A 10,805-nucleotide genomic window follows, 5' to 3' on the forward strand; every position below is an offset into this window, starting at 1 on the left:
TATCATATCTTGAAACAGAGAACTGACTACGTCTTATTTTAACTTATCATAAACCTTAGGTGCATATAACTGAAAGGGAATTTCTAACAAATGGATGTGGCAAATATATAACCTACAGGCTGATGTATTTAAAAATTATGTGATATAGTGAGTCCAGTTCTTCTAGGGACTCACTGAGACTTAAACTATATCTGATCTTTTGTTAAAGAATTGATTTTTTGAGAGGGATAATTACTAGAGATTTTAGTTTAAAGTCTTAAAAAATTGTCTATCTTATCATCTATTTTAATACCTGACATTAAGAGCACATGAACTGCTAAGGACTCATTACTGTTTTTCACTTGCTTCAGTGGCAGGCCAGTATCATCCCCTCATCCTCACTTTGCTTTACTCCTCATCTCTTTAAGATTCTCAGTTGTGACATTGCTGTTAGGAGTTTTGGAGCTTGTCAGGTGAGTTTTCATAGCAGGCAGTGACATTATATATATATATATATATATATATATATATATATATATGTATATATATATATATATAATTAAGAATCAGCCCTTGCAATTTTATTTACAGAGATAAAAAGCAGTATCAAGCAAAAACAAAAGCTAGATTGTGATACGTGACTGGTAAGCTTTGGTCAACTGGTAGAACATACCAAGTACCATTTCTTTAAGGGGCCATCATTGGGTCATTGTTGGATGCCTGTTGTCTCCAAAGCCATGATAATCTTTTAAGAGACTTATAGTAGAGACAATATGGTGGCTGCAGTTGCCACAGCTGGTTAACAGATATTTCTGAGACAATCTAGGGATTGCATCTTTGAATTTAATTCTTAGACAAAGAGTAAGAAATTCAGTCAAGTCTCACAGAACAAGCTGGAGGCATGGGTCCAGCTACTAGGCCTAGGACAGAGAAAGGTTAGAAATGAACGTGAATGCAAGACTAGGAGACCAACAAGCAGGACCTGGAACCCCAACCAAGACACCATGCAAGAAACACCTCCATATCCAGGAAGGAGTATGAATGCTGGACATAAACTGGAAGGAATGTTGACACTGAGTCAAAGATCTGGAAACAGTCTACATCTTTACAAGTGAGAGGGAGTACTTATGGTCTCAGGGCAAAGTTGGTTCTTACTTCCAAGTGAGGACAATTAAGAAAGACTCTCTGTCCCATCTATTCTTTAACTGAAGCACATATGGGAATTTATAGTTTTGTCTTAATATTGAGCATCTTCTAGACAATGTCAAAATTCTCAAGAATCTGAATTCATGAAATTAGATATTTTTGTGATTGTGAAATGGAATTATTTTTTTAAAAATGTATTTTAAGCCTGGCATGGCAGCACTTATCTTTAGTCCCAGCACTCAGAGGGCAAAGGCAGGCAAATCTCTGTGAATTTGAAGCCAGTGAGGTCTACATAGCAAGGTCCAGGCTAGCCAGGTCTACATTTGAGATCCTATCTGGAAAAAAAAAACTGTGTTTTGTTATACCCTAGGATCACATCTGTAAGAGCTTGTCTGATGTAGTAGGGTTAGTAGAGACTTCTATAGTTGGAGCAGAGGAAGAGGTGAGGGGCAGCAGACAAGGCAGGGCGGTTAGGAAGTGAACAGGTGAAGGTTAATAATGTGAGTTCTATTCTTAATTGAATGGCAGACATAATCCTGTAGTGTTGAGGAGCATCTCTTCATGATGTGTTTAAAGACCCTCTCCCCACACCCTGCTTGTTCCTGGAAAATACGCTGGAATGGTTAAGATGTGTTGGAGGAGGTGAACAGACAAGAAACAGGTTTAGTAATTTGGGTAAGAAAACGATGGCCTTTGACTGAAGACAGTTACTAAGGAAATATTTTGATGCTGTTTCTATAGCTTTCACTGGGCTCACATCTAACACTGAAATTTAGCCTAGGAACTGCTCTTTGATTGAAATTGTCTATCTATTGGTAACCTTTGTTCTTTCAGGTCTAAAAGGTGACATGTGACACTAGAGAGCATGGTTCTTTTCTCTGTGCTGCTCTGCAGCTTTTTACAATCTAGGAGGATTGTTCTAGTGCTGAGGTTTACATGTGGTCACCACAGGATTCTGGTCAGCCATTGCCAGGGTATTGTGTGTCCTTAGAACTGAGCTCTGAAGCTGATGTGCTCAGTAGGACATAGGCCTTTTTGGACCCTCTCTCTTTTCTGCCACTTTAAAAAATCTACAAAACAACACATTCAGTAAGACCAAATAAGTCCACATCAATGAAAAAAGGACAAAAGAAATAATTGTTTGGGTGAAAGGAAGAGCTAGGTGTGAGAAGCGATGGAATCAAAGAGAAACTCAAAGGAGCTGATGTTTCCTGGGATGGAGTACAGAACACAACCACACCAGCATGAAAGGGAAGACCCCTATTTCAGAAACTTCAGAGCCCAGCCAAGAGCACAGCGCCCAGAGGACAGCCGAACACACCCTTGGCATATGGACAACTGTGAACAGAGATTTAATTCATGAACTTTTTCTTGTGGAACTAAAAATTCTCAAAAGTAGGCTTCAAAATTTTAAAAACAATCGCTGGTGTGTAATATGTTTGTGAGGCATAATGTGCTATTTCATCTCATAGATGCATTGGATAGTGACTAACTCAGGATAATTACTGTATCACTCACTTTAAAGTTCTAACATATCTGATTGGAGGGTGCATCCAAGCCTTCTGTCTTGAGAGGTGACAATGAAAGCTTGGCCAGGCCTCTGTTGTGCTGACCATTGTCTTTACTGTCAGTGTAAATAAGATGATATTTGGTTATCAAAGACCTCTAAATTTTTTTTATTTTCTTATGGGCAAAGTGTGTGTGTGTGTGTGTGTGTGTGTGTGTGTGTGTGTGTTCTTTCTTTCCCAGCACAAAATTATCTGAATTCAGGTAAATTTATGTTTTCTTACAAACCCCAACGTGTATTTCCATGTGTTTCCAACTCAAATCTCAGTGTCTGCTGGCTAAGTGGTCTTGATGATTCAATAGCTCAGCTGTAATTGGCTTCATCTGTCTCAGATACACCTGCCTTATTGTCTATTCTTCAAGTGGATCTGGAGAACCCTGCCTGTCACACACAAGGTCCTCAAAGTACCAGAGAAAGGGTAGACACTGATAATGTAATATCTAGTTGAACTGAAAGAGTGTTCAGAAAGTGTTGAACTTTTCTGCTGCCTAGTCCATATGGTCTAGGTTGTTTTATATTGAAGAGGTCTCCTAAGGCCATTGTTACATAAAATGTATAGAGAGCAGAGTTTGTTTGACTCCTTTATTGTTCTTTCCAATCAAAGCAGAGAATAGACACCCTCAACCAGACTGACTTGTTAGAAAGCTTCAGAGAACTTCTGGGGGCCAGGATGCCTCAAGTGGGAAAGGCTAGCTGATAAGAAATGAGGTTGTGGTGGTGCTTACTGATAAGAGCCCTGGCATGGTAGGGCCAAATCTTCTAATATCTTCTTTTTAGGCTAGGGATATATTTACTCCTGTTACCTCACAGAGGGTCTTGTAGTAAGCAGATTTTGTGGTGTTTATTTAGTTCTTTTTGAGCATTTACTCTGTGGTGCTAATGGTGGTAAGCAATATTGAGGACAGTGAAGCAAAATGTAGGACTTGGTAATTTTTCTCAAAATGTTTCAATCATGTTAGAGAAAAGAAGTGCTTTTATGAAGTATACTTGAACAAAGAAGCATATTAATATCCGTCTGGGTTTGTGGTAAAGATGATATATACTGCAAGAAAACTGAAGTGTTCATAAATGGCCTCCAAAAGGGAGAGGGCATCATATTCAAGATTGAACAGAAATACACTAATGCACTTTTTTTGTCTGTTTTGTTTTTGGACAGGGTGTCACTATGTAGCCCAGGCTGGCCTCAAAGTCATTGAGACTCACCTTCTCTGCCCCAAAATAGAACTAAAGGTACATGTCATGCCACTGCCACCATGCTTGGCCAGAAAGACTGTTCGAATTACACCATTGTTATCAAGCACAGACTGCAGAAAATAAGACATAAACTCTTGTACACCTTTAATTTCAACAACTGGGAGGAGAAGACAATGTGTGAGAGTGGGGCGTATCTTTGTGAGTCTGAGGCTAGCTCCAGGCCATCCTGGGCTGCATAGCTAGACCTTATATAAAACATTTAAAAATATGTACTCTCAAGATGTTTTCATTGATGTATCTATGATGGAATATCACTATAAAAGTTGTTTGAAATTAATAAGGCAGAGATGCATGATGTCATTACTAGATTAAAATTAAAACAATAGAACAAATTCCAGACCACCATTCTTTGGACTGCATGGCTTTAGAACTCATAGCATTTCACACGAAAACTGAGTTTCCACCTTGCCCTGCAGGTTTAGTTTCACTAGATCAGCACTCTTGCTAAGGCAAACTCACCGGGGGCTGAGTGGCAGATGGCAGATGGCTTCTGCCGTTTTCCATGGCCCTAGTCAGTCACCTTTCTTCTCTCACCCAGCTTGTGTCCATAGTTCGTGTTCACTCTCTGGCTTATGTTGATGCTTGAATTTGTGACTCAGGATGAGGTCCAATCCTTTTCAAATGCAGTCAGGCTTTTTGAAACACTCTTTCTGCCCAAACACATTTACATGGCAACTCAGCTCTCCAGGTGACCCATGCTAGAATTGGACACGCTTAGATTCTTGCCGCCATGCTCTTTCCTATGCTGAGCTGCAATCTGTCTCCTATAACTTGGAATCTCCCTTGCTTCTTTAAAGTTAAAGGTGCCTTTTCTTTCTTTGTGTGCTATGTCTTCAAGTGAATGTGCAAGATGACGGTAAAAGCAGTATCAAGACAGCTGAGCCTTCTGCTTTGACCTTGAGCACTCCTTGTGACCCATTGCATTTTCCTTTTTTCAGTTCTATACATTTATTAACTTAAACTCTTCCTCTGGAGTCAATTGTAAATTCATATTCAGTTGTAATAAATACTACAGAATGCCCTTATGTTTTCCTTATTCAATTTAATCAATAGTAAAATCATTGAAAACTCTAGAGAATATTATCAAAACTAGGATAATGGCATCAACACTAATGACACAGAACCTTTCTATTAACACAGACCCCTTTTAAAATCACACGGACCCTCAATCCTATACCCGCTCCCCCGGAGCCCTGTTTTCTACTTGTGATTTCATGAATGCCCTTCTCTACTTAACATGAATGTCTGGGGATTTGCTGTTGTGTGTGCCAAAGACCTGTTCTTTTTATGGCTGGGTATTATTCCATAGCACCAATTGATAAGTGTTTCTGAGGACTTCTTATCGCAGCACATCTGGGTTGCTTCTACACTTTTCCTATATGATTAAAATTGATACCAATCTTGTATACAGCTTTGACAGTAAACACACATTTTGTTTTTTCAGAGATAATTTCTGTAAATACAACTGGTGTGTAATATTAATAATTATTGGGTTTTTTTTCTATTTTAAAGTGCCAAATTATTTGCACGAGGGATAGCAGTATTTTTCACTACCTCTAGAAACATATACCTCTATAACTCAGATTTCTGTGATCTCACTAGCATTTGGCATGCTCAAGGTTCTTGTTTTTGTCGTTGGTAGGCTCTCATTTGAGCCCAGGAAACCTTGGAACTCACTATGTATTCAAGACTGTCCTCAAACTCATGGCAATCCTCCTGTCTCAGCCTCTCTACATCTGGGATGAACTACCGTATCCATGTTTTTGTCATGCCCAAGTTTTAAATTTTTATTTACATTGGTACGAGGAGGTAGTTTTGTTTTTAACTTTTGTTTGCATATTTTTTTGAGATTAAAATATTCTCCTTCCCTTTCTTTCCTCCAAACTCTCCCAAATATTCGTCCTACTACAATGGTTTTAATTTCTAAACTCTAATGGTAGGATGCTTAGCTTCTATTTTTGTTTATTTAAATCTGCATATCTGGTGAGGTATCCCATGTGTTTTACATGCTTACTGACTGTGGTGATGTACTGAGGCTTAGAGCGGGCCAAAAGCCATTTTGTCAAATGTATGTTCTGACTATGTTGCTTGTGGTCTTCTCACAAGGATCTTTTGTGAAAAGAAGTTTTAAAAATTTGAAAAGTCTAATTTATTTTTTTCCTTTTAGTAGTTGTGCTTTGACTGTGAAAATGGAGTATCCAGTTAGCTTTCGATCCCCCGGGTGTTTCTAAAACACTGGAGCTTTGCATTTTGTGTGCACACCCCCGGTCTAGTTTGAGTTTGTTTTCCCATTGAGTGTGAGACTTAAGATAGGGCTTCCCCTTGTGCCCATGGATCTCCATTTACTTAAGAAGCACTACTTGTTGAAAAGACTCTCTTTATTCTCTTGAGTTCCTTTGACTTCTTTGCCAGGAATCAGTCAACATGTTACTGTGCGGCTGTTTCTGATTTCTTCTCTGTTCTGCTAATGTGTGCCCAGCTTTCCACAAATACCATCCTGTTTTTGGGAGTAGTGCAGTGGCTCTTAAAACTGGATGGACTGACACCTCTCTCTCTTTATTCTTTTATAAAGTTGTTTAAGATATTTTGATCTTTTTTTAACATGAAGTAAGAGCAATATAGTCAATAGCCAAAAAAACCTTGAGATTTTGATAGGTATTACATTGTCAGGTCTTCCTATATGTGACCAAGAAATGTCTATTCATTTATTTAGATTTTTTGTTTTCCTTTTCCATTATCAATAGTTACAGTATAAAAATTCTGCATATTTGCTTAGTTCACACACACACACACACACACAAACACAAACACATAGTAGTTACATTTTAAATTTTGTTGCTCAAATATTTATTGTTACTAGTTAAAAATGCACTTAATTTTTGTATGTTTATCTTCTATCCTGTACAGTTGCTGAACTTATTTACTAATTGCAGAGCTTTTGAGAAGAAGCATTTGATACATAATCAATCAGCTCGTCTGCAACGGTTCTTTATATCATTCGCTTCTTTTCCCTAGTTTATTGCAGAAGAGGAACAAAGATATTTGTTATTCTCCTTCTTGTAGGACAAGAGTTAATCCTTGCATGAAGCATCAGTGTTCTTTCCAAGCAGAAGATTCTCTACTATATCTGTGACCTTCTGAGCATTTTTATGAGCACTTGATGACTGTCATCAAATGCTTTTCCTACCTTAGTTGACATGATCATGTGCTTTTTGTTTACTATGTCAACATGGTGGATTATATTGCCTGGTTTTCAAAAGCTGAATTACTCTGGAATGCATGAAATAACCAATATGTACATGCCATATAATTAATTTTGATTTCAGTTGAATTCTTTTGACAAAATATCATTAATGATTTTTTCTATGTATCATTGAGATACATTGGTTTGTAGGCTTTTAAAATTTGCTATTGTCTTGTTTTTTCTTCTAAATTCTCTATCATTGTTATGAGTTTTCTCTTCTGTATCCTGAAAGAGATTTGGAGAATTAATGTTAAATTTCTGCAAACCTTTGGCAGAAGCCACTTGTGAAATCATATGGGTCTACAAATATTTTAAGGATTATTTTATTTTAAGTCATATAAATATGTGTGTCTGGTGTGGGCATGTACAGGTAAATTCAGGTACCTGTGGAGGTCAAAAGAGGATTCTGGGTTCTCTGGAGGGGGAGTTAGAGGTGATGGTGAGGTGCATGGCAAGGATGCTGGGAACCAAACTTGGATCTTTCGAGAAAGGAGAACACACTCCTACCACTGAATCACCTCTCCATCCCCATGGGTATTATTTGGGAGGATTTTTAAAATTAAATTGGATTTCCTTAATATTGTAAGGATATTTATATTATCTGCTTCATACTGAATACATTATAAAAGGTGTTATTTTTAAGAAACACATACTGTCATAGGTGTGCATAGTGTACTGTTATCATTGATTTCCTGTCTTCACACTTTGTAGTGGTATCCTTTGTTTCATGCCTGATAGAGGCTGAGCAAGCCATAGGGAACAAGTCAATAAGCAGCATTTCTCCAAGGTCCCTGTATCAGCTCCTGCCTCCATGTTCTCCCTGACCTCGCTGCATGAGAACTACAAGCTGCAAGGTGAAATAAGCTGTTTTGCCCCCCACCCAAGCTGCTCTTAGTCATGGTGTTTTATCACAGCAATAGAATCCTTAAATGATACAAAATGCAAGGGGGGAATCTTACGCAGAGCTCCACTCTATACAAAGGACTATAGGCAAGTAAGGAACTGTGAGTGTAGGAGAAATATTCTTTTCCATGGATGAGCTTCTTAATTGATTATCCAATACCAAGTGATCAGCTTTGAAATGATGCACACATAGGAAACACTAAAGAAATTTATTACTGTACTTATACATTTACATATATGTAATAATCACCAATAAAGAGAAACAATGGATTTGAGAGAGAGAGAGAGAGAGAGAGAGAGAGAGAGAGAGAGAGAGAGAGAGAGAGAGAGAAGAGAGACTGGGGAGGGTGGAGGAGGTGGGTAGTGGTTATAGTCATAAAGGGGTTGGAGGGAAGAAAGGAATGGGGATGAAATTGTTTAGTTATACTTTAATTTAAAAATCCCATGAAACATATTTAATTAAATATGCTTGGCAATTAGTAACAGGATTTCAGAAATGTATTATCTTTCCCCCATTCAAAAAATTAAATAAAAAAGGAAATGTTGCCTAAAACTTTTGTCTTATTGCTCAACTGGCCAGAAATAAAACACTTTGGGCATTTCTAGCTGGCCAGCTTCTTTAGCATCCACTGATCCTAAAAGAGATAAGGAGAGGCCCAAGGAACTCACTACCATGTCGTTGTTTGGAACTTGATGGTCAGTGTTCTTTCAAACTTTCAGAGTCTTCTTAAGGCTTGTAATTTCCATGGTGTTTAGCTGTACTTAGTCAGGGGAAGAGGGAAATTTATGTCTACTTCATGTTCTTGGCAGAAATGTATGCTCTACTTTTGATAGCAAAAACATGTTGCATTACCTAATCTTCATCTGTGCCATAGAGAAGACTCAGAAATCCACAACAGATGGACTACAAACATGGATATATCTTTGTCTAACCTGACAATACCATTTCAGAACAATGTCCAATTCAGACTGATGAAGCCATGTTTTGGGCTTCTACTCATGTTTATTCATGTGAGTTATGGACCAGGTCATATGCTTGAAGTTTGTTACAGGACTGCAAACCACGTATGTCCTTCTACCTTTCCCAAGTTATTTGTAATAAGTCTCTCATTGAATATGAGACTATAATGGGCAACAATTTCATGCAAATGCCCTCATATCCAATTTAGTCTTCTCAGTTGTACCATCATCTCTTTTATTCACAGAGTTAAGATATCTGCTCTTACTTTGGCTTAGAAGTTCAAACCTTCTGAGATCTGCAAAGAACAGTATTATCAGAGCTGCAATGTCAAGATGTCTGGGGTAAAAAAGAAGAGATTCAGATTACTAAGCCTGGAGAGTCCAGGATCTCCCTGAGCATGCTTTCCATCATGGGCAGATGTTCTGTAGATGGTGCACCATAGATGCTGTCTCCTATCTACTGCTTTCCACTTCCTAGTCTTGCCATCCTTTAATATCCTCAGTTCTTGACACAATCCTCTCCAGTATGACAGGCAAGCACAAGGACCACTACCATTCCTATTTTCAGGTGTGCATTCAATGAAAGTCCTATCTTCTTGCAATGTGTTAATTGGGTGAGACGGGGTGGGAGGTGTGAAAAAGACATTCTGGAGAGCCCAGGAACCTTATGTTCACCAATACATCAATCTAAATCTTAACATTCCCATGATACCCACATCTTATAGCCTAATGGATGTAGCTGCCAACAGAAATAAGGAAAAATGAGTAATGCCAGAGGCTCAATGAAAACAGCTGCATTTTGGAGATTGGTGGGCATGATGCAGCGTGACTGGGCTCTTGCAGGAGGTCAGATGGCAGAGAAACAGCCTACTTAATTCAGGTAGAGCCTGTCATTTGTGTCTCCACAAAGGTGTCATGTCCCACAGAGTAAGTGTGAATAATTATTTTAAGTGAAAGTACTTTAAAATACAAACTTAAATTCAGTGTCTTAGCTTCCCGTGTCACGTTTTAAGTGCTCAAGAGTTCTGTGTGAACAGGCCCCTGCAATGATCAAAGATTAACTGTCATGGGGATGCAGAGTACCTCTTCACTTCTTGCTCTTTCTTACCTTGTAGGCTTTTGCTTTGCTTAGATACAAGAGTTACTATCATATCAGGCTCCTATTTGACCCTGAGGACAGCTCCCCTTTTCCCCTATCTCTTTACATCTGCTCTGCTGCCAGTCTTTGTTCTGAAGAATTGTTCTTAACTCTTTGCCATCTCCTTTTGGTCTTGTGATTCTTAGTTCCCAGTGAGCTCAATCTGTTCACGCCTAGGCTAGGTTACTGAGTGCCCAATATTTTCCTTGTGCTTAACTAGGTCCTTTCCTCCCAAATCAAGTCAGTGATCCTTAGAATTTTAATCTTAAGCTGTCTTGTTTTGGGTACTACATCCTTGATTCACTTGTCCTCATAGCATTGAACTCACACCTCTCCATCTGAAATTTGGAGCAATGATGCTTTGCTTGTATTATACAACTGAACTTAACTTTTAGATTTACTTTTGTGAAAATATGCTTCAAGCTAAGCAAGCAATAGTTTACACAGTTTCAAGAATAGAACTGGAAGTGAGCCTCTGGTCGGCTCCATGAAGAAAGCTAGGACATAAACTCCAGAAGGCAACAAAAGTAGACTTTTTCTTCTTCCCCTTAGAGCATTACTGAGGGCAACCGGAAAAGAATCAGATACTACCTCCCAACAGCAACACTTTAGTT

This window comes from Mesocricetus auratus, unplaced genomic scaffold (genome assembly GCF_017639785.1).
Source record: "Mesocricetus auratus isolate SY011 unplaced genomic scaffold, BCM_Maur_2.0 Super-Scaffold_100004, whole genome shotgun sequence".
NCBI classification, from domain to species: Eukaryota; Metazoa; Chordata; class Mammalia; order Rodentia; family Cricetidae; genus Mesocricetus; species Mesocricetus auratus.